Below are 27,654 nucleotides of genomic sequence, written 5' to 3' on the forward strand. Positions count from 1 at the left end.
GAAAAGTGCGGTAATTTTTGTGAATTTTATTCATTTCTTCCTTTTGATGGCATGCAAAAATGAGTGCTGCGTTTATTGTGTGACCTTTGAATATCACAGACGCAATATGACAGGAGCCAGACAATTGTTACACAAGCCACTCATTCCATTCATTTTTTCCCGGGTTATATTTAGAAATTTTTGCATGGAATTACATAAACACTAATCAGAAAACAGATTTGCTCTATCCATATGTATTTGTTTATTTGTACTGGTGGGAGCTGACTTCTGTAGGTGCAGAGCAAGATAAGTGAGTGCATGTTCTCTGAAAAAAGGGTATTTTAGCCATAAGATGCTTCTGTATGCCATGATTTTGTATCTTCATTGATCAATTTATTCTTAAAGGGATGGTGTCGTCAGAACTGCGCGTGTGTGACTTTCATGTTTACAAACAATGGATTTTATGTATATCTAAATGCATGATGTCAAGAGAGCTGCAACATTGCAATTTTAAGATATTCGTTGTTAACAAATACCGGTATGTTTTGACTTTCATCAGTGGCCAACGTACCCTTGATACAGTGATTACATCAATCGTACGGGGTCCCTGGCAACCTTTGAGCACAGTTCCGACGACCCCCTTCCTCTAACTTAACAGCTGCAGAGTTTTGGTCACCAACATGGCAGACGTGTAGTCTACTTAAAAATTTGTGTTTGTATTTGTAATTCTCATCACATGTCTATACAGTCTGTTGTCATCTGTCATTATCTGCAAGTAGGCTCATCCTATCCTGAAATCTTAAAGCCACAATTTTCAGTCCCAGGTTCTGGCATTAGTGGAGTTCTCCTTCTAGTCAAACACATGGCCAGTACGATGTTTGATTTCTATAACATTAATTACACAAACTGATCTCAACCTTTTGTCACCTTTTGCTAATCCTGCAAACAGAGTTTATACAAGCGTTTGATTGACAGTCAGTTCAAATCGCCAACAGCCATTGATTTGCCACCACCAACGCTCGAATTTCCTAAAAAATCATCTTCCAGCCGTGTTAGAATTTGAATATAACCACAGAGTTTGATCGGCAGCAGCTTCGCGCTGACCGCTTGGCAGTCTGTCTGCATTTTTTTCGGCCGGAAAAAACTAAAAAATGTCATTTTCTCAAGCGTGTGCCCCCGTGTTGCCTGTTTGGTGTCCACTTACACAATGAATGCTGCCACAGCTTCGTGCCCTTTTTAAAGGGAGGCTCTGCCTTTAAAGAAATTGTGAAGAGAGTTTGGATATTTTTCAGTTAAATTGCAAACCACAAACAATCTATTGTTTTAGGAGAGAGAACCTGATAAATTGTTGTCTCAGTGTTATCAAATTTTGGAGAAAGTGACAGTGATACCGAAAATGTAATGCACAAACACCTTCAGAGAACATAATCGTTATGTCACATTTGAATATTCATTAGTGTTTGCTGTGCTAGAATTGCAAACTGTCATTTGCATACTAGAATTTGGTACAGTGTGACATCACTGTGTACTACTTTCCATCTTTCATGAGATACTTATCTTTTGACCTTAACAAGGGCAATCCACCTGTGTGCATTAAGTGCAAAGCAAGAGGTTTACGAAGGTACAGGAGACTTTCTCAAGTCAAGTCGCTGCTCTCACCAAAATTGGAAATAGTAAAAACTGCAGATAGTAGTATAACTCTGAGGACATACCTACCTGTACATGCCAGGCCTGATGCATCAGTTGCATTCTATATGTCACCATCACAAATAAGATCAATGCTAGTTTTACTGCTATGCTTTTAGACCCACAGCACAAAATTGCATTGGTTGAAAAGGGCAACCTTGGCTTTCTTTATGATTAGCTGTAAATTCACGACCTCAGAACTCTTCTTGGTTGATTCTATGGACGGATTGGCCCTCCCCTCCAATTAAATCAACAAGGAAAAAGCTGTGTAGGTCATAGAACTGCGTAAGTCTGTTGTAGACACACATTTTAGTCACAAGACCCCCTCACACTGCCTTTATTGTGAAGTTGCATGGACAGCTATCCAACAGACAGTTCATAGACAAACAGACCTCACAAAGCCCCCTCAAACAGCTCCTAAATAGTTTTAACTTCTTCATTGACACAGCAGATGAAAACAGCCATCAAAACCCAATTTGTTTTGATGTTCCAACTGTTTGCGTTTCCTTAAATGTGCAAGCCAGCTGACAGACGACAGAACCAAGCCCACACAGGCAACAATTCGAACAAGTTTACACAGAGTCAGAAAAATAGTGGAGTGTGTTAAGTCACGTCCACAATCCTTTGCATGAATATGCAACATTTGTTCAGTGCGTAAGGCTATAAGTCCTGAATGCCGACAAGAATCCATTTCACTTTATCCCATTATTTGACCGACACTAGAGACTGTTTTCAAGAAAGCCGTCGTTTTTGTCTTCCTATTATGAAGCCTTTGATATCATTATTTTCTTAAGAAGCACTTCGGTAAGGATCAAGACTTGACGGGCCTTGAGGGTCAAACACTCCAAAAAAAAAAGGAAATCGGTGTCCTTTGAATGGCTGATTCTGCTTTTTGCAGAAATTGTGCCAAATCAGCTTTGTTTTGTGGTGTCCTGCCAGGGGCCTGTCAACACCAGAATATGTCCTTTATTCTGTGATGACAACAATCATATTATGTCCTGCTGTGTATCTTTACATGTTTTTCTTTAGAATCAATATCGCGCCAAGAAAGAAGTTGGGTCTATCAATTAACTGTGTTTGCTGGGACAATATTTGTGGGTGTGACCCTGAGAGATGTGATCAGCGGAGTGTGAAACTGTCGGAACATTTGCCACAGACTTGGTAAAAGATTTTGGCTCTGAATAACTGGCGTAATTGTCCCCTAATCACCCTCTTCTGGGGATAATCTTCTGGTGTTGTCGGACATGCGTCCATTCATTTATTTATTCATTCACTCACTCACTCAGTAGCTTTCCAGATAGCCAATCTCTTTGCTGTGCAGCAATCCAGTCTTTGTAGAAATTAGATCCGATAAGTCACCATTTTCCGTATCATTAACCTTGAAGAAATCGTTCCATGGGTATCCCCAATATCCAGGAAAACCAAATCCAGTCTCTCACTGTCAGAGATTTCCCAGTGTTCTCAACTCAGCCATGCACAACTCAGCCATGCACCTTTTATAGGCTTTGTCAATGAGAGTGGATGTGTGCTCCGTTTTCTTTGCTTCAACAGGTTATCTGTGAAGGATACACAAAGAAAGTTTAAATATTGTTTCAGTTTCTGCATCAAGAGCTTTTCTCCCTGTGTTGCTGTTGGTTTCTGTAAGAGATGGAGAAAAGAATACATTGTAATATAAAGTGAGTTCTTTTTAGTTTGAATAGCTAGCTTGGTGTCAGAATTAGTCACACTTTCTTATTTTGTACTTTTCACTCAAATTTCTACTGAAGTCTTTGTACTTATTCGTTACCACAATCTATATTGCTGATACTAGGTGCCAAATCATCATGAAAATGTAGATAACAGCTGCATTGTTGAAATGTTTGGTACAATACCTTTCCCTTCAGAAGCAATACCGGTAGATTGAGGGCTCTGTTTATAGTCAGAGATCATGACTTGAAGTAGGTCTGTGTTCCACAAATGTTGCTTCAGGCTAGCTGTGTATTCAGTTTACAGAGAATTCATCACCCTGATGCTGTGCATGACTTGTTTTCCTCATTCTATTCTGTGGAATCACCGCAGTACAGCAAAGTCTGTACAAGATCAGATGAGTGTAGGTATGTTCAGCTGAGGTTTTCTGTAGACTGATGTTCTTGTATATCACAAGATGGTGGAAGTCTACTTGAATTATAAGCCAGTGGTCTTTGTAAAACACGCTTATCTAAAATGCAGACACTTAAAACTACCAAGATTTTTTTTTCAATCACTTCTCAAAGCACCCTTGAAAATATAAGGCTTTCATCGGTATGTCCAAATCCTCCAAAGTGATATAGTATATCTTGAGAACAAGCTCCACACACTGCGGCCTCTTGTTGTCGCCCCTGAGCCACAGCGGTATTGAGTCGCACCGCAGGTCAGAGGGCTCTGTGTAGTCTGTCTCGGTTTACTCCTTTTCCACCGGGCGCTTGCAACAACACTAGTAGGAGCTTGGGAAAACATGAAGGTTATGGAATCGCAGCAGAGTAACGGTGGTTGGTCTCGTTTTGGGTGTTGAAAGTGGCAGTCTTTGTAACTGTAATTGTTTCTCACTGCGCTGCTTTGCAGAGAGTATCCTGAGAAATCTAATTTAGACTAACAAATACCATGGAATAAAGATTGTTATTAATTTAGTATTTTATAGATAAAAATTATTTTTCTGTGGTCATAGTTGTTGAGTAGGCAACCAAATATTTTACTTTTTTGTCCTTTGTAAGACAAACGTAAAATTCATGAGTGATATATGTTCATTATATGAATATTTTGGGAACATACATTAATTTCTCTCTATTGAAATTTAGCTCACCAAATATGTTGCATTTGAAATAATTACTTGGCCACAAATATAAGCACCCACTTTGTCATAAATATAGATCCTTCCAGCTCATTAGGGCCAAAGTTGTCACTGTGACCGGTCCAAATTGATTTCCCACTGTTCAAGATTTCCAGCGTCCGTAAAATTGAAACAGGGTCACCATAGAGTACAAGGTAAAAACAACACGGCCGGTATTCAAAGTGTCAATTAGTCGGAGGTAAATGGCTCGGTCTCAATTTATTAACATTTTTTTGTGCAGTTTTAACCATGAAATTTCAAACTGTGGCAGACAGTCTGAAAATATATCTCCATTTTCATAAATATTATCACTCCGTTGGGTTTTGTTTTTGCATGATCTAAAATAAAATAAAAAGAGGTCAATGCTCTGATCCAATGTTAGTTTTGCCGCTTAAGTTGGGACAAATATTTGCAGTGCAGCAAATGACAGCCTAATTATTGGCACAATACATTCTGCAGATCTGTTGACAACTTCAATTGGATGAGATTGTTTAAAAAGTGTCAAGTGATGATGTCATCCAGTGAGACCTAAACTCAGGGCAAGGATCATGCCAGACAGACACACTGCACACATCACTTCAGAGTGCATTATGTGTATGCAGAGCCCCCAAACTAATCAGCAGTCTATTGGATTCATAGTTTTAACGATCGAACATATTTCTCTGCAAGGCATAGCAGCTTAACCGGAAACTTGACCACAAAGACTAAAACTAGTATCGGTAAGTGATCTCAGGTTTTTGTCATCATGTTTATCTGAAAGTAAAAGCGGTTTATTTTCTCACTGTCAGGAGTTTATTGAAGGATTCATCCAACTGTTTATTAAATTTCTGAAGTCTAAATTTCAGTTTTTTGAGGAAATGGACTGGCGTTTCTCCAATTTCAAGGGTGGCCATGTGTCATGGCTTCCAATCAGGGAGCAGAGTGGTTGAGTTAAGTGGTCCAAGTGGTTTGTCAATGACACATTAAAAGGCAACTTCCTTTCAAGGTAGTAAGCTGGGTGGTTTTGCTTTGATGCTTCGATAATAAACATTCCCATTCCTGCTAACCCTGTCCGGTAGGTTTTCCTGATCCACAACTTACTGTTGTTGGAATAAGGAGCAGAGGTCTGGTGAGACAGCTGGAAGAAAAGGTAGTGTACTTCGGTGTTTGCTTTTGTAAATTTATAAACTGTCGAACTGTTAGGAAACTCTGGTTTTACAACTTCATATCTGTACCGGTTTAATTTGTGGTTTACATACCACCATGTTGTCTCATACATTGGACAATGAACAAGTATCTGTATGTCCATTTCAAACCTATGTTTTGAAGCTTACAGTCCCAGATAAAGCATATAGGTACTAGACAAATTTGAATGTTTTGAAATTTCTTGCCCTGGTATTCATTGTTGTCAGCTTTAATAGCAATCACAAATTTGTGTTCAGAGTATGAAACTGTAATATTGATGATAGTTGACAACTATCTGATTAAAATCAGATATAGAGATGTGCTCTGTGGTCTACTCTTTTCTTTTGGGGTGCCTTTTATACGTCTGCTGTCCTGCAAGGACAAGGCAAATGAGTCAATCCCAATTTCTGATTTTAATCAGATTGATTGACCACAAATCTCAAGCTAAAGGACTGAGAAATTATTCTGTAGATTAAAAGTTTTTCGTAACTGTATTTGTAGGTAATCTCATTAATGAAGTTTCTGTATAGTTATCCGAGTTGGTAAATTATTTCTTTTCACATGCAGTGAGTGTATTTACCCTAACTACGGTAATCGCTTTTTAAAAGCCTGTACATTAGGAGCTCTACTTGTAGTTGAATAAACCCTGAGGATATTCTCCATGGATGTGAACCAATGTGGAAGACATTTTCCATTTACTCTATCCAACACAAAGAGCGGTACTAGAGAAAGACTTGACATTCTTGAAGCTTTCTGTGGAAGGTCTCTGTGATATTTGCAATCAGTTTCTTACAGCAATTGAGACAGATACAGGACAACAGATTTGGTCAAACAGAATTTCAGGAATTCCTACTCCAGGTGCATCATGGGAGTTAAGAAGCCATATTATTGTGTCTGTTTGCAATGTTTGTATGAACAAACAAACTGTTTTAAGTCCACTTGCCTTTATAGTATGTTAATACTTAGAATGAGAAATCAAGCACCCTAGATCACATTAAATTAACTCAAAGTGATTTCAAAGTGGACTTCCCCTTTTGCATGAAATTTGATCTGTGCACTCTCAATACAACTTTATGCTGTTGAATTTTTCCCCTCTGATCAGATTTTAGTTTGAAAGAATATCCAGGACAGGGGTGATCCAACTCACAGTGTAGATGCATGAAATAGAACCACAGAACTAGTACAAGGTTCCTGAAAATCGTCATTATCCACCATGATCAGTGGTGTTTTTTTACAGACACACACATAGGCTGATACGGGATTCAAGAACAAAACTCTGCTGTGCTCAATAGTAATACTGTGTTTGTACACACAGGAAATCTGACTCAAAACTCCCCTGATTATCTTACATCATACTGGTAATGGATCTTTCCTCAAAGTTGTACCCTGAGGAGTTATGATCTGAAGGTTTCAGTTCAGGTTAAGTGAGAAAAAAAAATGAAGAATCAGTGTCTGTGATGTGTTTGTCTTTCAACACTCACAAAGTTAAACTTTTGTGGAAAGTATGATTTTTTTCTCATTTCAAAAGGCAGTTTTAGATCAGTGAAAGCAGGAAATTTCATCAGCAGTATTCATCACTTTATTGATATTTAATTATCAAGGATATCAGTAAATATATGTAATTCAAGTGATTATTTATTCAAAAGGCAACAGCATAATCATTTCATGCCATTAAATATGTCAATTCTCTCAGACTGTAATTCATCGAAATGTTTCATCAGTTATCGACCTATCTTGCTGTGTCACCTATCAACAGGTTGTTCTGTAAAATGCTTTTCAGCAGACCTGAGGAACAGTGGACCCAGAAGTGTATGCAGTTACCAAGTGTCATACTGAGGGTGTCTTTCTGTTGCAGTGTTTCAGGATCACACTATTGACCTTGACCCTAACCCCAAACCTATTCCTTAAATGAACTCCAACAGTTAACAGTGTGTGATAGCGACTTCCAACATCGTAATGAGTCCATTGTTTGCTACTGCTTGCCAAACTTTGTGGGATGCTTTAATTGCAGCAGGAAAAAGTATCCTAAAATAAAATTCAAAGAGTTATATTTGTATGTTGAGTCTGATTATTTAAGTTCGTGTTCTAGGCAGGTATACTAGGTAGCTTTGTAGTCTCACAGTTTCGGCAGGCCAAACTTGTAGCCATGGTGATGTGATATTGCTACAAAGATGTTGAATTTAGAGAGATCATGCAGAGGATTTTCACAGCTCAGTAAAGTTAGTACAGCATCAAGCAGTGTTCTGTTGGGTCACACCTAATCCTAGTCCTGTGGTGGAAAGTGGATACCTTGGAGGTTATGGCAACACAGATGTCAGTGATAGGGTACTTGAACTTGGCAAAGGAAAAGTCATACCGGGTATGTGGTAGTTATCTGGCCAGTCTGAGACAATGAATCAGTACACCTATGACTGTGATTCTGTGATTGAAAATACAGATACACCGCAGCTTCATAATTCAATGAGCCCAAAACAAGTCTTTTTCAAGTTTACATATTTTTGAAACTCAGAACTTGTACCTGTTTGATTGGCAGTACCGGATTTCTGGGGACTTGTCCTGTTTGAGAACGTACACAGTTGTATTCAGATTTCCTGTATTATTTTCAAAGTATTTGTGAATGGGCTGCATTGTCTGGTACCTTGTCATTGTAGTGTGCAGCGCTTTGTCCAGTATCAATGGACGTCTTTACAGGCACCCTTCAACAAGTTAACCCCAGGTATAAAGTGAACGCACAAGTAACATTCCTAAGTATGCTATCTCTGTATCCCATGACGATCAGCTTCCCATGAAGTTGAAATTCCCTATCATACACTGGTACATTTTTTTCAAGCAGTACTTTATAATTATAATTTTATTCTTTTTTCAATCTTTCACTGCATCCCAAACTACACAATTCCTCTGTAAGCCTGTAAACTGTGCTTGACTTTTGTATCATTTAAACTACCATCATCATCCATAGGATTTGTTTATGTAACTCCATACCACTGATGCTAATGATCTCTACATTGAAGGTAATACCTTACAACGTAGTGCAAATGAATTAGCCTCAATTGTTTACCTATTTGCTACTTTTCTTGATTCACAAAATTGTGATGTGCAGTTTTTTGACATCTTGCTTCCAACACTAATCAGTCTTTGATGTAGGCAATATGTCTGTAAAAGCTTTGCAGCCATGAAGGTTTCATGATAATTTGTCCATTCGCATATTTTGCTTCAGTTTTTAGTTTCAGCATCCCTTAGAGTGAGCAAGTGTGAAAAGGATGAACTCATGGAAAAGTTATATTGAACAAACGTCGTAGGTGATTTCTTTTCATTATCAACCCCCAAAACATTGAAAATATGTCAAATACTTGGCAGCTGCCACGCATTGTTAGTAGATCTAATGCAGGCAGCAACATACTGGAAATTGACAACATTACCTGTTGTCAAAACAGCCTACACATAAATATCTATGCTATTCAATAGGCAGTCTCATTTAGTCACTGCGTAAAGAATTTCTGTGCACATGGCTGAATACTAGGAGCCAGCTTGAAAAAATGGGTGAGATTAGTGGCAATTAATTAGTCTGACTTCGTTTATCTGTCAGCAATTATCCCCTTTTTGTTATTTGTTAATCTCAGGTGGTACTGTTGTGTTGTAGTTCTTTGCGCTGTTGGTGGTAGGCCGACAGGCAGCATGCAAATCGGCAAGTCTCCAAGACAATGCAGCTAAAAAAAGAACAAACTAATTACTGGCTGAGTGTGCAGAATCATCATGCAATTGAACTTGCCATGTAAATTATTTGATTATATAGACTTCAGATTTTCAGAAAAAATACTGAATGTGTTCTGATATTTCTGTCTAATCAAAATGTGTGCTGACAAGCTGTTGGAAAAATAATATCTGTTGGTTGACTTTATAGTCTGTTTTCAGTTTGTGTTCAGAGGTAATTCCTATCTCAGACTGATCTTTTGGACAAGCTGTTGAAAAATTGTATACCTGTAGGTAGTATTATTCGGTTTCTCAGTTTGTATTCAGAGGTTACCGGTACTCCTATCTTTTTCGTTTTTGTTTTTTACGCATATTTGTCCTTAATGAAAAATATACAAAAGACAATTGTCGGGTGCATGCTTAGTAATTTAGTTAATTTAGTTTTGTATTGCACTTTGTGCAGAATCACAGTGACATCATTTCCAGCCGATGTATTTGGGTATATTTGACACAACCCTAACAGCCTCACCCAACCTCATGCGTCTTTCATGCTACGTAAAGCAGATCTCCATTTGGACATCCGTGGGTCCGCTAAGCTTTTGATCCTGCAGTTGAAATGTCTTGCATTCCGTGTTTACATGGGGTAGTGGATAAACCAAAACAAAATAAAAGCGGCGGAAAAAAATGCGAATGTTTTGTTCCAGTATTGTTGCTGGAAGACACTGTGCTCAACTAAGGGTTAAAATACCTTGATCTTCACAAATAGGTTTGTTTGCCAGGTGTATGACCCCTTATATACATGCAACACATGTCGCATCATATGATCTGGGGATACCTGCCTTTAGACTCTATATGCCTTGTTGAGAGGCTAGGGGTGTAATGTGGATGTGTGCGAGTCTGGCCCTAAGGGTAGCCTGGCCTAGGGCAGTTCGACATAATCGGCATGTTGCTCCTGAACAAATGTCTCTATGCAAGCTGTAGCGGAGTCATTATTGGTATTTCTGATTACACTGTAATGGTCACAAGAGGCCTTTCATGCTCCCAATTTACACACACATATTGGGCATACTAATAGCAATTTGTTGAAAGGCACCCCCATTTGAGTTGAACTGTGCAATTCAGCCGTGTCCCAGCGTGACGAAACTGAAACGGCAGTACAAGAGAGACGGAGAGAGAGAGAGAGAGAGAGGCAGAAGTGAAGGTTTGTTTGTACAGAAGGGCAGATGGGTTAACTGCAGGATCACAGCATTGCTTGAAGTGAGGTCCACGAGCCTACTACAGCCACCTCTGTGAAGAACATTCTGTTGGCATCACCCCGTCATAGCAACTCGTCAGCTTGAGAGCACAGAGTAGAACTCTCAAATCAGCACAGGGCTTTGGTTGAAGCACACTCTTGTAACAAACACCGATTCTTCATGTGTGGTTTGGTAATCAGGACCAGGGCCTTTGTTGGAACATGAACCGGCATAGCAAGGTTTGTTCTTAACTCTATTGTTTTCCTTTTCTGTATTTATTGCTGTGCAATCATCTAAGCTGCTCAAACCATGAAGACAAGCTCCCTCGTATCATCGGCTTAGTTTTTGTCACTTTTTTCTCATCCCCGTTTACACAGGACTCTTCGATTGTGCATCATTGTAAGCTACCTGTGTTCTCTACTTTGGTAATCCAAAACCCAGTGTAATGCTAACACTCAATCTCTACAACTCTACCGTTGACTGTCGCACTCTATTGCCAACTGGATGGCACAATCTCCCCTCTTTCTCTCATAAATTGTCATCCACAGCTGCCTTAAGCAGGTCTACCATATCTGAGCCATCAGGTGATGTCTAAAGTTTGTGAGGAATGTTTAAGATATCTTGAATGATGTAAGTAAAGGAGAATGCTCAATAATGAGGTATTCACTGAGCTCAGGTGTTTTCTCATTTGCATACAAAGAAGTAGCCTGGTAACACTGCCTTTCTAAGTCAGTAATGATGGAGTTCCATATATGGAATGCCAGGAACACTGAGTTGTACACTTTTTTGCAGGAGTTACAAGACCCAACATGCCTATAAGTCGTTCATTTACATTAATATTTCAACTAGTGCAATGACTGTGAGCTAACTCTATTTTCAAACAATTGTTTTGGCATTTTGACAATTCAAGGTGGACTATAAATAATCCAAATACCGCTGGAAGAAAAATTCTGGTAAACAGCATTGGTTTTCCCCTTTTGTTGCAAGAGTCTGTCAATTTTTAACATTGTATGATTGTTACATTTTTGTTGGCGTGAACAGTCTAATATCATTCCTACAAAGAAGTTCATTGTCATTAATAGTTGTACAGCATTTTGTTTCTGCAAAATCCCTATATATGTTATCCTTTGTCGATGATATGGTTGGAAGCTGTATCATTTCATTTAATATTATTTTTAGAGTTAAATATTATTTTGGAGACATGTATGCAGTTTGGTATCAAAATATTCGTTTGTCCAGACTGGTTTATCCACGGCCATTCTCATATGTATTGGTTGTTTTGAAATGGTACGTACATTAAGCAAAGGGTGGAGATTTTTTCAGCAAGTATTGCTGTGTTTGTTAACTTTGAAGTTGGTTTGAAAGTTTTCAGAAGTAGGTGCTTCAACAAAAATTACCATGTACAAAACTTTTAACTACTTAAATGGAGGAAGTATGTCTTCAGATTCCATAATATTTTGAAAAATAAGATTTATAATTTTTTAGGTTTTCCTTTGTGATGGAATCACAATCAAACGAAATGATTTTGGAATTCATCACTCCCGTTAAACAATAATGCTAGTAATGGGACGAAAGTTAGAAATAGCTGACCTCTGATCTCAACAATCTGTTTCATCAACAAAGAGTTACCTAGTCCAAATTTAGAACATTGGACATGTATAAACAGACACACATTGTTTTGCCACATATTTTGTATTCATCCAGTCTCTCATAAGCCAGATCCAGACTGTTATGTGCCTCTTTCATTAGGCATTAATTATTCCAACAGCCTGTGGTAATTTCCAGGTATTTTCCATCATTTGGCTGTCGGCCAATGGAATATCATCACCGATCAGGGACAGGGCATCTGTGCATGGAAACTTAGAGAGCAGCCTGATGTCGACATAATGTTGGTGAAATGAATCAGCTGTTTGGAGGAAATGCATCAACCATGTAGACTTTCAACAGTTTTAGCCGTTAAAAGGTACTTGAATAAGTCTGCCAGCATTATATGATTGAACTCTTGGCATTTTGAAATGCTGAAGTCAGGTCTCTCCTCTACTAATTGATTCCTTTAATGATTGATTGACATGTCTGTGTCTTGTTTGAGATGTCCTTCAGCAGTCTTTAACACTTCTCCTCTAACATAGTAACATGTAGGTGTGATGCAGATCCAATAAACCTGCAAGTACTGATGGGAAGTTGATCGCTACATGCTGTTGTGGTGTTTGTTTGGTTGCCCCAAGTCTCATACAATTCTTAGTTTGGAGTGAAACTAAAGCCAGAGTTGTAAGAGTTTAGTTTGAAACTGAATTAATGTGACTTCAATCCTACATTTCGTCAAACGATGTGACTTACTTTAGAATTGTTGTTTATCAGTGTATCTACTACAGCTATTGCTACAGCTATTTGTTATGTCAGATGAAACCTTGAATATCCAAGGATTCTATCCCAACCACCCCTTTCCAACCACCACCCAACAAAACTCCCATAATCAAATTTAAAACAATCATTTAATCTTATTTTGATGTGGAACAAACTTATTTGAATTCCATCTCCAGGCTCTAGTACATCGCGTCTTAGGCTAGTTGTTCAGTTGACTCAATTTCTAGGCTAAGAAAAATGGTAAGGTTTGGACTAGTTTACTCATAGAAATTCTAGATCATGTACATGTGTTTCCCATTCCATGATTTGTGTCATAATTCTCAGTTAAAGAAACATTTTCAAGACTGCAGAAGGAAGAGAGTTAATATGATTAAGTCATGTCTTGCTTGTTTGTCAGTATTACAATTCTACATAGGTCAGTACAATGATGCTGTTTTTACAGAAAAACCAATTGATTGATTTCAGATGACAATGGTAAACCGTTTAGGGTCATTTCTGTTGAGGATGTTCGGCTTCTTTGAGTACATTGTCTACTGTTTATTTTCCATCACCTCCTCAAAGACATGGCGCCTGTGTTGACCATTGGTGACCATGTGACTGCACTCTATCATTAAGTTTCCAAAACCTGTGTATAATTGGTTTATTTGCTTCTTGTCACAACCTTCCAAACCACACGAACTTACACTGTCCAATACAATTTGGAAGGACATCTAAATATCAAATTGTTTGAGCTGACCTACAATAGTGTGTTCAGTAACTGATCAGTTCTCCTCCATGTGTCCATTTTGGAAGTTATTCAGGTTCGATTGCATATTCACACAGATGTATTAAAATGAAAAGAATGAAAACAAACAAATGTTTTACTTTCTGTCTTTCAAGTATCTGTACATTTTTCATCAAAATGCAGTTGAAACCCATGGTTGTAAGCCCAGGGAAAGCTTTTAATTTTCCTTATTAGGTTTTTAGAATATGGCTATAGTCATTTTTCAACCTAGGAATATGCATATAAGGCGTCCCATGCCAGAAATAGCAGTCAAGGTAGGTTGAGAGAGCATTTTTTGATTGACTCTCTAATTCATTGTAGGAATCTCAATGATTTAGGAGCACTGCATTAATCCCAGGGCATTTATCATTCCACAAGTCATTTTACAGCCAGTCTGGAACATCTATCATCCGCATTTTTTTTCCCGTAAAAGCATGTCTCGTCTCACCTGTCTTATGCACCAATGAACGCTTTGTAATGCAAGCATGCCCAGGTGTTCAACGTTTGCGAGGCACTTCCTCTCGGTAGTTTAAGAAGTCTGACCTTCAAAACGGTTGGCCCATACTTAGTCAACCAATCACAAGTGGACTCCGTCCATTCATTGCAACTGACCACCGGGCTAGATAAATATTTTAGGACCTGCAATGCCAGAGAGCCTGCCCAGGGCATTTCCATCAATGGTCAAACAAAGCTGACAAAATGTCGTCACACTGTGGAATGCGCCGTTATTTCTGGATGGTTAATTTGCATAACAATACCTGGCCTTTTTCCAGTGGGAATAATAGGTCGGTCATTGAGTGACGAGTGTACACTGAGAGTGGATGATTAAGTCTACCCGGCACTTTCAATACTTTGGAGCCAGCCAGTGCAGTATAAGGAGACTATTTTATGACCGGTCGTTGCGGTTTGCCCATCCATTTCTCAGCTATTTCCTTGTGGTGACACACATCCTCAACTAAGAGGTCCCTGTAGATTGTGGTTGGTGACATTTGAAGAAGCTAGAGATTTTTGCTGGTGAACTATCAATAGATGGTGACAAAGGTAGGAACACTGTATATATGAACAGGCTATGTAACAGGTCATGTGTTACATTTGTACTAAAAAAATTGTCTATTTTCGTAGATTTGTTCAATTTGTTCATTTTAGCATGCTCTGGCAGACAGTTTTTCCTTCAGGTCAAAGGTTATGCCAGTTCTTGACCCCAGAGTGTGTGAGAGTCAAAGATGCTTGCTATCTTCACTGTGAACTACAAATATACTTTCAAGGCAATGTAACTGACACAACTTCAATGAAACAGTGTCAATGTATAGGGAACGTGGCTATGCTGTATTTAGCAACTCCTAGACTCTGGTATGTCCCAACACAATGATTTTCAACCACTCTTTCTCAGTGAAGCAAACTTTCACAGTCCAATTTCCTAACTCACAATGCAACTTTCCTTTCATAGAATGTCCTCATGAGCACTCCTTGTACAAAGAAACAATCAAGAAACCATTTAAATCAGAAATATTTGCATAAAACAACGGTCAGTTATCACTTCAGGGGTGACTGGCTTCAGGCGTGTTTTGATGTTAATAAAATGGCCCATTGCTGGGACAACAAACAAAACTTGTTCCGACAGAAACCGCCAATAACATGGTTCAAAGCACTCATGAAAACTTCCCAGGGCTGGTTTATTCAAACTTGAAATTGGGAAGTTCGTCATCAGATGCATGTTAAAACAACTCAAATGATCTACTGATGAGGTTGAAAAACTGTTGTGCGGAACAGTTAAGAAGCTTGACAAAAATCAACCAACCAAATCTAGTTACTGTAGGAGTGTTTTGATTGTATCCAATATGCTTTGAAAGTCATTAGTCTTTTCTGATTCTTCTTCAGGGAATCCTTTTTTGAAGAAGTAAAAATCATCGTGTCATCATTATTAAATGATTTCTAAACTCCCACGTACAAAAAAGTTAAATATGTATTTTATAAAAATAGAAATTTACAAGTTAGTTACGATTGCTTTATGAATACGTCCTCCAAAGCACGCCTAATTGCATTTATCATGAATAGGTTGTTACTTCAACACTAAACAGGTTATTTTATGGCTCAGGAGAAATTCTACATCGCTCTTCAGGGTCTAATTATCAGCTGAACACTGTGTGCCTGGGAAAGTTCTCTGAAGCAAAAAGAGCCTTTTGATATTTATCTAAAGCAATTCCTTTGCTTCCCACACCCTACGCTACAATGTTCATAAAGAGAGGGTATGCATGTGTGTGTATTGTGAATATATATATATATATATATATATATATATATATATAATTATATATATATACACACACACTCACACACACTCACACACACATACACATGTACACACATACGATCACACATACGTACATACACGCATACATGCATGCATGCTAGACTTGGTTCAAGTCTGTGATTTGTGAATGTTTGAGTGGAGTGAACGCAATGATTTGTATTTGCTTTCATGTGAAACGCGCGCGTGAGTGGACGCGATGAGTAGGGTGAACGCGATGAGTGGAGTGAACGCTATACAGCGGAGTTTTCACCCGGAATCACAGACTTGGCTTTCTTGCAGGGTTTGCGTTGCTATAAATTATTCATGAGATGACGTTTTCTTTACTCATATATTATTCATAAGATGACATCACTAAATTTTACACATTGGGAGGAGTTACCAATTGACCCAAACGAGACGTGCATAAAACTCACATGGCGTTGTTGACAAAATGTCGAGTGCGATCACTCCCACAAAAGTCAGCACGACCTCTGTTCTATCACCGAAAACGCGTGAAAATATGTGTTGTTTGTGGGGCCCATGTTACAAAATGCGAAAATCGTGGCCGGTTATTCAAGGATGGAAAATGACACCGTCCTTACAGTTGGAGCCTGTTCTCATACGTGCCCGAAGCGATGGAAATCAAAACAATGTGGAGCGACTTCGTATGTCAGTGATTTTCCGCTGCCGGTTGGTGTGCAGACGAACACATCTTTTCCCTCAATGTAACTCTCAACAAGCTTTCTTTGGTAATCTCGCATGATTAGCGGTGGTCGACCGATCAGTTGTAAAACGCGGGGATGTACGAACTTGATGCTATTATTCGTCCAGATATAAAACGTACTCGATGTCTAGCTTTGCACGGAGATGACAACAAACTTTTTAATGCATGCAGAGGTTTATTAGCAAGCGTTCTTCTTATTGGCCAGAATAACGGCGGGGCTGTCAATCATTTTGTATTTGCTCTACGTCACTGTGTACACAGTCCGTCTCACCGCCTGTACTTTGCAAGAAGTCCAAGTCGGTGAATCCGGCAGAAACTAACTCACTACTGCGCAGACTCAAACGTGACGCATTCAATCGCTGGGAAAACCTGGCGTGAGCTGCCAAATTCCGGATAGGTTTGTACGAAATAGGAGAGACACAAGAGAAACTATAATTATAAATGATTTTATTTTTTTAAAATTCACCGACTTGAACCAAGTCTAGCATGCATGCATGCATGTACCTGTTCATGCATACATACATTTACAGACACATACACACAAAGGAGTTTTATTACAACAGTTGAATGTTTATAAAATTGTCACTACTGGCAGTTACAGTTTTGATGTTGAGTGTCTGAAGAGCTGATCAACGGTTTTCTTCCATTCAGAATTGGACATTAATATTTCAAATTCTGTTTGTAAGGGCAGTAACTCTCTGTGGTTTATGTTGATGGACAAAAGATCTTTCTGTGGTCACACTTTTGAAAACGATAGTGGAGGGGTTAAACCCATGCATAAGAAAAGAAAGTTTAACTGTGAATGCTAATACTTTGAATCAAAGTGTGTATTATATAACGTATTGTCAAACAATTTATTTTGATAAAAAAGATGAATTGTTCAGGGATTTTATCATGCTGTTCAGAATGACCACAAATCTAAGGTTTTACAGGGGTTTGTTTTGCAAATGAGATAACTGTATTAGCAAATAGTTGGATGAAGTTAACTTTAATCACTATGCATGAGGCTGTGAAAGTGCAGGTAGAAGTGTATACCGTTTGAATGTATTAAACCATGTCACTACCTTGTCACATACTTGGGTCTGCTTTTGCGAAGGAAAAACAAAAACTTTCAGAGGTTTCTCTTGACTTGGCATGCAGTGGAGTTCAGGACCTGCACCACTTTGTGGCCACATTAGAATTTTGGAGGGTTTTTCAACATGGAATACAGGGAGCTTGAATCAAAATAAGTCAATCATGTAGCTTGAAACAGATGGTGTCAAAAAACACCAGTTTAGTTTCATTCCCAGAGAATTTATTGACTTGGAGATGGTTTTTTTTATTCGTTGGTAAATTGTCAGAATAAGCAAACCATTGAATAGTGTCAGAAACAGATGTTCACAGAATGGAACAAGTTGGAGCCTTTCCCAGGATTAGAACAGACTACAATTGTAGTTATGTTTGATCCTAATTAATTTGTTATTCTGGTTCACTTCACTAGGCTTTTATAAATGAAATCTTGTGTACTCGTTCCTTCTTTGAGTGAATTGTATTGAAATTCCTGAACTTGTGACATTGATTCCCTGAAAGCTATTTCATGACGTTGTATTTCATTAGTATTTTGGTTACAGGACGGTAGAGTTTTGCCCAAGCAGGCCAATAATTCTGCGCTAACTGTTTTTGTGTTTAACTGCTAAATACTCATTTGTACATGTGCACAAAGAATTCTTTGAAGTGATATAATCCTATTCATGGAAAGTGAAAGGAAAGGTGCCTGGTGCTCATTTGAAAGCAGAGAGAACAGCGGAATTGCAACGACCATACTGCATTGTAACTCTTTCTCCTCCTTGTAAGGTTGTGGAATGAAGCTGCAGGCCCATTAAACTAATGCGTCTGTTTCATACTGCACCAACTAAACTATGTACTTGATTTCTACAGACCCCACTTGTCAACAAAGTCTGTACCAGAGGATATGCCTGTATCATAGATAAACTTCATTTGTACAGGATAATAAACTTAGAATTATTTTGAAAATGTTCTTGTTGGTCACTTGTCACTTAAAAATAGGTGAGCAAAAGGAAAAAATAATCGACTGCATCAAAATTACATGACTGTATGCTGGATTTCGTGATATGTACTTGTCTTTTTTCATGCACATAGTGAAGAAAAAAATGCTGACAAAGCAAATTTCTTAACACCCCCCCCCCCCCCCCCCTTTTCCTGCCAAGTTCATATTTCACCATCAGGTCAAGTTGTTTAAAATTAGTGGAGCAAAACATGTTCCATATGGTGCATTTCAACAAAGACTTGAAGATTTGAAGGTCCCTGAAGACAGAGATACTGTACACATGATTTTTACAGACTAAAGCTGCGATAACATACCTAGCCAACATACAACAAATACATATGGTTTTGGCTCAATACTGCTTTTTACTGACATGGCAGATGTGGAAGTGATACTCTCTGGCAGGAAAGAGGTGCATTTCCATAGTAGAAATGGTGACTCAATGTTTACAACAAAAAATCCACCTTTAAATTTTGAAATGATGATTTAACCCTCCAGGATTTCAACTCTGGACGTGTCGTAACTCATCAACCACTCTGTAAAAAAATTAATCCTCTTTCTACCACGCTTTATAGACAAACGTTAGAAATAAATACCACTTGGGAGAAAGAGGATTAACAATTCAAGTGAAAGTTGTTTCAGAAAATTATCTGTGTGTGATAGGTAGTGCTTATAGGGCTTTGAATTATTATATATGTAGTTGAAATACTTCTTCTCTACAGTTGCAATTGCTTTTTGAAACATTTTCCCATCATAGCGATCCTGTATTATTACCTGTTCTCCCTATTTGCTGTAAACAGGTCCACAAACCCCATTGATAACAATGGATTTGGGCCAAACCATGGTGGTGAAAGGATTAAAATTGCTCTCTTCCTGATGTAAATGGTTTCACTGGCTCTCATCCAGTAATGCCACTTTCCTGTGTGCTTCATGTAAAAAAACAATAACATTTTCAGGTCATTTTCGTCTGGTATTTGTTTAACAATCAAGAAGCATTCTTTGTCCACATTTTGAAAAACCAAACTTTTTTGTCAAAGCAAAGTGTTTTGCCTGCTGTTGATATGAATAATTTAGCAGCCTGGTATTTCCGGTCATTTCAGATTCGAATGTGAGCTGTTTACAGTGGTCTTGATGAGTAGACAAGTGTTCTTTGTTTTTCTATCCGGCCAATGTAATGTCTTTGGATGCCACTGAAATGTTGTCAACTAGGCTCTAAATTTCTTTCCATTGTCTCCAGAACAGAGTGTAGGGTGGGTCTCAAATTTGTAAGGCAAAGAAGCCAAAAGGACTCTAACTTTGAATCAACCCACTGACTCATTGTTTCAATGATATTAAGCAAGGATCAGGCCTCCACTGGTAACTGCCAGCTTTTGGATATGCAAAAAGTAATTTGTCACATAATTTGGGTAAAAAGCTTTCAACTGATGTATTTCCAGTGTCATACCACTTAATTGACTATGAAATATTTTGACTCTAGGGGAATGGTCAAAAATACGGTAAAAATTCCTCAAAACAAATTGCTTTAAAAATTTTGGTACATTACTGCTCATAATGAAAATAAATCACATGAAGGCCAACCAAAAAAATTCAAACTTTTGAAAAAAGTATTCATATTATATGAAAGAGAGAAAGTCACATGGCTGGTCAGACTGAAAAAAAAATGCATTTAAGTGTTCTTCCCATGCCCTTCCCAAAATTTTATGGTTAACCTTAATGAGAAGACTCAGTCCTGTGAAGCTGAGCAAGAAAGTTGTATTGACTTGTGGTGTGTCGTTCATTTTAGATAAAAATTCTGTTTCAGAAAGAAAAGTATTCTCTGCCAATTTCAATGATCTGTAGTTTCAAATATCTGATTGCTTGTCCTATCAGCTTCATCATCATCAAAAGTTGGCAGTATTCTGCAGGCCCTTGGTAGCATTATATGGCACATTGTTCTGCTGTGTGTACCTCTTTGAAGATGTATCTCTCGTAAAGCCAAGAGGAATGGTAGCATGTCTTAATTTAAACTTCAGAATTCTCACTTAATTATATTAATAACTTCATTCCATTCCCCTTTCTGCTTCATACAGTTGATCTAGTGATGGTCTGAACCAAGAAGTGATGACATTTAAATGGTGAAGCTTCTCATGGTGAGATTTTGTTCCGTTCTGCTCACTTCGAGGGGGGCCTGTTGGATCTGTGTAAGTTTTGATGGGATGGAGGGTCAAGGCTTGAAGGGGTGTGGAAAGTGAAAGGTTAAGAGATCACGTGTGATTTTATGTTTCCTCTAACCAGATACCCTACTTGTGAGGCTGTGAAAATTAAGTTTTATGACCGATGAATACATGTAAAGTGCTCTTGAAGTGGTCTGGCTGTAACTCTATAGATGCTATCAAGTGCCTAGAGTAAGGGAATAGTGTGAGCTTAAACTTTCCTCCCACACTTCAAATAGCCAGAGGAAAAACCAAAAAAGTGCAGGAACACATGTTTATTCATCGCTTGGAGTATAAAATTATAGAAAGTTTGTTGTCACTTGTGAAGTATTAAATGTTACAGAGCATGCTATAACATAACTCAACCTGTTTGAGTGCTTGGAGCAAAATTTCAAATGGAAACATGGTATTTAATCTCAATTTTCTGCTGGGAAAAAAAGGATGCTGTGGTGCTGTTTTTTTTTTGAAATTACAAGGGGTATAACTGTTTTCCTGAGTTCAGAGTACTATGGGTCACATAGCTCCCGGCCAGTACAATGAATCTCACCAGATTGAGCTCTCCCTATGTTGCATCAGTTAATGAGCACTGACCTTTACATGTATAGGTGTACGATTTGATCATTTGAAACTACCTTCAGGGTGATATGTCACGTTAGAGCAAAATATTAGCCCACGGCCCTTGTAAAACATGTCGGCAGCCTGATTTGACCCCATCCCCTGTGGGAGGAATACTTTCATACATGAGTCATGTGGACACAAAAGTAGTCATGAATGACCCAAAAATAAATGCTGATGCATGTTGGTTTCCTTGGTAACTGCAAAGTTCACTTTGCAGGCATCATACAGACAGCGTAAATTTCGCCTCAGTCAGAGTCTGTTGAACTACCTAGTATTTTATTCAAACTTTCAAAATTTTACAAAAGAATTCTGATGGAAACAAACCTCAATTCTAAAAATTGCAATTCATTCTTGACAGCTTGCATATACTCCCATACATACACATCCTTGAGCAAAATTAATCTCCATGTTAAATAACTAGACGATTTTATCCAATCTTTCCACATGTAAAACAAATACTGGAACACAAAAAGTAAAAAGCAAGTGTGAAAAATCAAAGAACATAGAAATAGTTTATCCACTGATAAGTGATATCTGTAATTGATTTATAAGTGTTGAACTTGTGAGAACACTAGCATGTTAATTTTTACAAAATGATTCCCTCCACCCCACCTCCCAACCAAAGTCAAAGAAGTTCTCCATTGTTTTCATTATGTTACAGGTAGCAGGTGTATTTGCTCCACAGATTGTGAATAGGGTCAATACTAGCACTCTTTAGCTGACAAATTTGTGTATAATGTTTGGTACATTGAAAGTTCTGTTTGTTGGGTAAATTACCAGTCATTGCTAATGGCATTAAGCACAATGGCATAAACAGCCGTGTGTTTTCACTTAACTAGATCCTGCTGTCTTTTCAATTTCAAGGTTAGCCTCAAGGCGTCTTGTAAAGTATTGGATTAACTTTGACATAGTCCTTAGCTAGGATCATGCATTAGTTATTGTTCTTAGTGAATAGTTAAGTGAATAGTTTTAAATTTTCCTCAATGTTGTTTTTTGTTTTCAGTTTTCAGTCCCAAACATTTCTTGTTCCTTGCTCATGCCTCACCTTCGAAATGGAAAGTTTCTGTCCTTTCTCTATGTAGCAATTGTCAATATTAAATTCAATAGTTGCATCCACCAATCGGAATGTGACTACTGATGATGTCATGCTTCCTCATAAATATTCATACCCAGCTGGCTGAGCCAGAAACAAACACTAACAGCATTGGCACAGAAGAGGATGCAGGATGCAGTGCATGGAAGAGAATGGTAATGCTGTGATTATACGTACTGTCATACTCCTACATCTTCATGTGTGCTTGTAAGGTAAAGACTGCCACCACAAGGAAACCTGAGAAAAGGCTGTTCCTCCAGCCTATATATCTGATTGTCTTCTTTCTATGGTATGAAAGGATAGGTAGATTTGTGTAAAGCTCAGGCATGTCTCACTTACCAGATAAACTGGCCATTTGAACAGCGATTGTGTGTACTTGCTACTTTTATTGTCATTTTTGTATTCACTCTGAAAGACGAAAAATAGTTGCTCAACCCCTGCAATTCATACACAGGCTTTGTGTGGGCATGGAGTTACCACAGGTGATATGAAAGTATTCAGTGGAGCTATTTTGAGCTCTATAGTCAGAGGGAATGTGCATAGAAGTTTGGCCAACCTCACTATACGCATACAATTTTCAACAAGTCCATCACAACAGTAGTTATAACATAGTAACATGCCACCTAACAAAAATCCAGCAATGGTCAAGTGCAGGACTTCATACTCTACACTTTGATTTAGATCTCTATAATCAGGCTCATGGTTGATATGACCCAGCCTTTTATTTACTGTGTCAATGAAACTCAGAATAGCTGGTGAGTCATTCAACCAGGGATATTTTTATTAGGCTATCAGATCAACTGGTAAGAGTATTATCAGGCTCTGCTGATAGTGGAATGGACACAATCATTGCCTTGATATGCCCAATTTATACATAATTAAAATCAAATTACTGCTTGTATCTGATATTCTATCACACCCCACATCCTGTCAAATTTAATTTGTGTATTCAATATTATTCTCTTCTATGCCATTTAATTGAATACCCATGTGACATAGGAAATATATGCTATAAATGTTAATGCAGTGAATATTAAAAAGAAGAGTTGCATGATGTAGTGTGTGAATATCCAATCTTATCAACAGCTACTCCATTAGACATTGGGAACAGCCATTGGAATTGAGTTAAGGCCAGAAAAATTTAGAGTGATACATAGTCTTTTTTCTGTTGCAGCAGCACCAACACAAGCTTATCATTGTAACTTAACATAGTTCTCAATCTCCAAATAAGGCTAAAATTTTCAAGTCATAACAAAAGTAACCAGTATTGGTCCTGAGTCAGACATTGAGAAAGACAATAAGACTTTTGTTAGTTCATGTTGCTAAATGCCAGGTGGATATATAGCTGTAAGCTCATTCCCCTAACTTTCAGGTATTTGTGACATTGGACTCAGCCCCACAGGTGAGCAATGAATTATGTATTTGGTTTCTGCGTCCCTTGGGAATGCGGGAACTTGTTAGCCTCACTCAGGTCAGATGAAACTCCACTCTCTGTTATGTAACATGTTTACATAAAGACTTTCGTTATGGCTTCACCATTAGGATGTATGAATAATTATTTTCATGGACAAAGGAGTTAATGTTTCATCAGGTTTTTGTTGATAAAAGCAGATGCCTCAGGCATTTCTTGATGTATGGCTTCTCTATAGAAACCAATGCTGCGTTTAGACATTGAGGTCTGTATAGTTGACAATATCTGGTATATTCTTCTGTTGTGTCATAGTATGACAGGCATTGAAATATTGTAGAATGTAAAATCAATACATCAAGGCTAACATTTCCTAATTTGTCAGCTTAAATATTGAAAGAAGTTTAATGATTCTATGTTGTTTAGCTTCCAGTGTCATGGTTTGAAATTAAGTGGTCAATTACAAGACCATATATATATCCACTTTCTCTCCAAAATGTGGTATATCAGGTGGTTTTAGAATTGTATTCAAACTTGTTATGAGTCGAATGTTCTTTGATAAATGTCAATTTCAGCTTTATAAATTGATTTTTTAATTATTTTCCTGATTATTATGAGTGTTTACACAGCGATCTCCACTGTATACCTGTAAATATTGCTGTTCTTTCTAGAGTGATCTCTTTGGAAGAAACCTCAACTTCAAGTATGATTTTATCCTGTGTCAAGGTTGGTCATATGTGTACTGTTTTCATCAACAGGAAATGCTCAGCTCTGTGGAATTTGACACAGGCCAGGTACTTGTGTCAGTCACAGTTTGTGTTGAACTTGAATTTTGCTGTCATGTGGGTGTGTGAAATACCACATGTATTGCATCCGTCAGGCCCCACGCATTGTCTGTGGTTACAGCGTTATAATCCCTGCATAGACAAGCTGTGTATGACGAAGTGTTGAGGGCTCTTGAGGTGCTTGGAGACAGAAAAGCAATTAGTTTTGAATAATAGACATTGTTTTAAAGTGTCCAGCTGGTGTCTTTGATCTGCATGTAATTAATAGATGTGTGGAGGTTTATTAAGTTTATCACACAGTATCTGAGTATAGCTTCAAGGATAGCAGATGTGTAGTTCTTTTTCATATTCTGCAGTAATGGTCCAAAAGTTCTCACAGTATTAGTTTCCACTGCTACAAGTCAATTTTTTTTCAGCCGTGATGGACCCGAATGCTGTCTTTGTACAAACATTGATAAAAATATGCAACTTGCAAGACCATATATAGCAGACAAAAATCCTTTGTTGTGTTTTTGACTCAAATAATAGAAAAGCAAGTGTGGCCCTGAACAGACAAAGCGGGGTGCCAAACCAAACACAATAGGTCCACCCACCCTTTCTCTGGGCAGGGGGTGACTATTTTCCTAGTGTAAAGGGTGATTCACACTCCATTCCCTTTTATTGCAGCATAATGACAGGGACAAGTCGTTGGTGTATTGAAGAACCCTGTTTTTCGGTTCTGTTTAATTTAATATCTCAGTATACGCCTAAGTGATCCCTCCTCCTGAATGGTTGAAGTGTGCCGGACTCACAGCTTTCACTTTCTTAACTACTCCTTGGATGATTTTGAAATGGCAGAAGATGTCTGTTTTGTAAGACCAATACCATGAAAAGTAATGCAAAATTGTGGCCTCTTCTGTTGTAAATTATTTGAAAACAATTGTATCACTGAAGTTTTATGTTTTTAAATAGTGCTCGGTTGTGCAAGAATGTTATCAGTGAATGATTTTGTTTTGTCTCTTTCTAAGAATTTGTTTTATAGTGCTGAGTACACGGTTCAACTTCACTCATAGCAGCCGTGCTTATAAATGTTCCAACACTGCTGAGATGTATTCTAGAATTTGAACTTTTTATAGTGTTCAGTATGTGGTTCCACTATATGTATGTACCAACACAGACATATAGGTACATGCCAATGTATAACTTTGTACAGTTTGCCAGTGATTTTAAGGCAACCATCATTTTAATCTGTAGAGTCATGTTAAGGATACATTGAATATTGATAATGATACAAAGTAATTGCAGTATGCTTTCCCGGTCATTTGACAATCTGAAAATGTAAAGGAAGTGCGTGATGCATGGAAGTATTAGCTTAATCTTCCCAACACCAGACATTAGTAGTAGGTACGTAGTCATTGTTTTCAAAAGAGTGGGTGGACTTAACTACAGGAAGGTGGGGTGAGGGGATTAAGGAAGAGACAGACTGAGAAATCAAACACATTGACTTTCACACAAAGGAATAAATATTTGATTATGAGCATGTTTTTCACCAAATTGCTTTACTTTATAAGCAATTTATGACACAAATTCCTAACGGTATTTACAGTGGCCCGTAACTGAAAGTAAATGATTGATAGCCATTGTTGTAATGAACCGTTGTATGCTTTTGTTTGAAATCAATGGCATATAGACGAAAATATTTGTCAGTTCATGTTTGTTTTGCAATCATTGACATTCATTTTGGCATTTTACATACCTCTTTCTGTAACAGGGAACTTTGGAATGTTTTTAGTGATCTACATTGTTGTGCAGTGTCATGCCTTCATGCACAACTGCTTGGGACACAAATTTTATGCATGTATGTATATATACTAGTAGATACATTTATTGAAATTGTTATTATGATCATGTATTCCAACCATATGTGTATCATATATCATTCAGTGACACATGTAACAACATATATCATTGAAAACATTTATTCCAACCATTTTGCATTTAAGGATACTGTGGATGAGAAATACACCAGTCCCCACGTTGTTCAGAATTTACTGTGAACCCCTGTATATATAAAGCTTGAGAGAAACCAGACTTCCGTATGGTAATACATTTAGACCATTATCTACCACTGGGAGCACTGGACATGCTAGTTTAATCTAAGGCTCAATTTCTTTTAGCAAAACGCGTCTTTCACTTTAGAATTTCAAGCATCTCTTGGTTAGGGACATCTGCTGGTTGTTCGATATTCTGCTGGTACTGTAGGATTGTTGCAGAACTGAAAAAGAGTTTCCTGACCAACAGGTATGACAACTTGCCTTTACTTAGTGTAAAGAGGAAACCCTGCTGACGTTATGTGCCCATTCATTCATTCAAAGCTGGCATGATGTATCATACATGTTTTATATATCAGTCATTCCAACTCAGAACAATGGACAATGGCAACAGATGATCTGAATCCAGCATGGAATAATGGTGTTAATGAAATTTTGATCAAAGGAAAGGTAATTCCTGAGGGTGTGGCCATTATTTTTTCATGCTGGTATTATCAGCTTGACTCATCTCCCATAACGATTCACATACCTGGAATGCGGTACAAGTCACACGATATTAAGTGGGTCAGTTTTATCCAGGCAGGTAGCAGCGAAAATTTTGCCCCCTCGTTAGGCAGAGTTTCAACCAGGCTGGCACTGAAAGTGGTTTTCAACAGCTCCTTTGTCAGCACGCCAGCGGAATCTGGACACAGCTATTTTGTCGCACCGCAATTATGTAATTGATTGGTCTGTTAAATTATTCAG

The 27,654-nt window shown here is 38.0% G+C and overlaps 1 protein-coding gene and 1 long non-coding RNA gene across 12 annotated transcripts in view; one reads left to right on the forward strand and one right to left on the reverse strand.

The window, feature by feature from the left end:
* The window catches only part of LOC139120203 (leucine zipper putative tumor suppressor 2 homolog), an 84,412-nt gene that overhangs the window by 8,474 nt on the left and 48,284 nt on the right, over positions 1-27,654 (forward strand). Inside the window, exon 1 of one of the 10 annotated variants that reach the window (XM_070684390.1) lies at positions 235-289. The exons of 3 other annotated variants lie outside the window; for them this stretch is intronic. The gene's annotated coding sequence lies outside the window, so the exon portion shown is untranslated. Of the gene's footprint in view, positions 1-234; positions 290-5,072; positions 5,230-5,474; positions 5,640-10,488; positions 10,839-14,529; positions 14,768-22,758; positions 22,900-27,654 lie in introns of those variants that run through there. 6 more of the 10 variants (XM_070684386.1, XM_070684389.1, XM_070684387.1 and 3 more) reach the window with 6 other exon arrangements.
* On the reverse strand, positions 257-27,577 carry LOC139120204 (uncharacterized). Of its 2 annotated transcripts, none has more exons than XR_011549061.1 (3): positions 27,440-27,577; positions 22,865-22,971; positions 257-3,221 (listed from the first exon to the last, which is right to left on the reverse strand). It is a non-coding gene; the product is annotated as an uncharacterized lncRNA (long non-coding RNA). The 2 variants fall into 2 exon arrangements; XR_011549060.1 differs by lacking the exon at positions 257-3,221 and adding an exon at positions 21,874-22,052.

Source organism: Ptychodera flava, chromosome 20, assembly GCF_041260155.1.
Source record: "Ptychodera flava strain L36383 chromosome 20, AS_Pfla_20210202, whole genome shotgun sequence".
In the NCBI taxonomy this organism is placed as follows: Eukaryota; Metazoa; Hemichordata; class Enteropneusta; family Ptychoderidae; genus Ptychodera; species Ptychodera flava.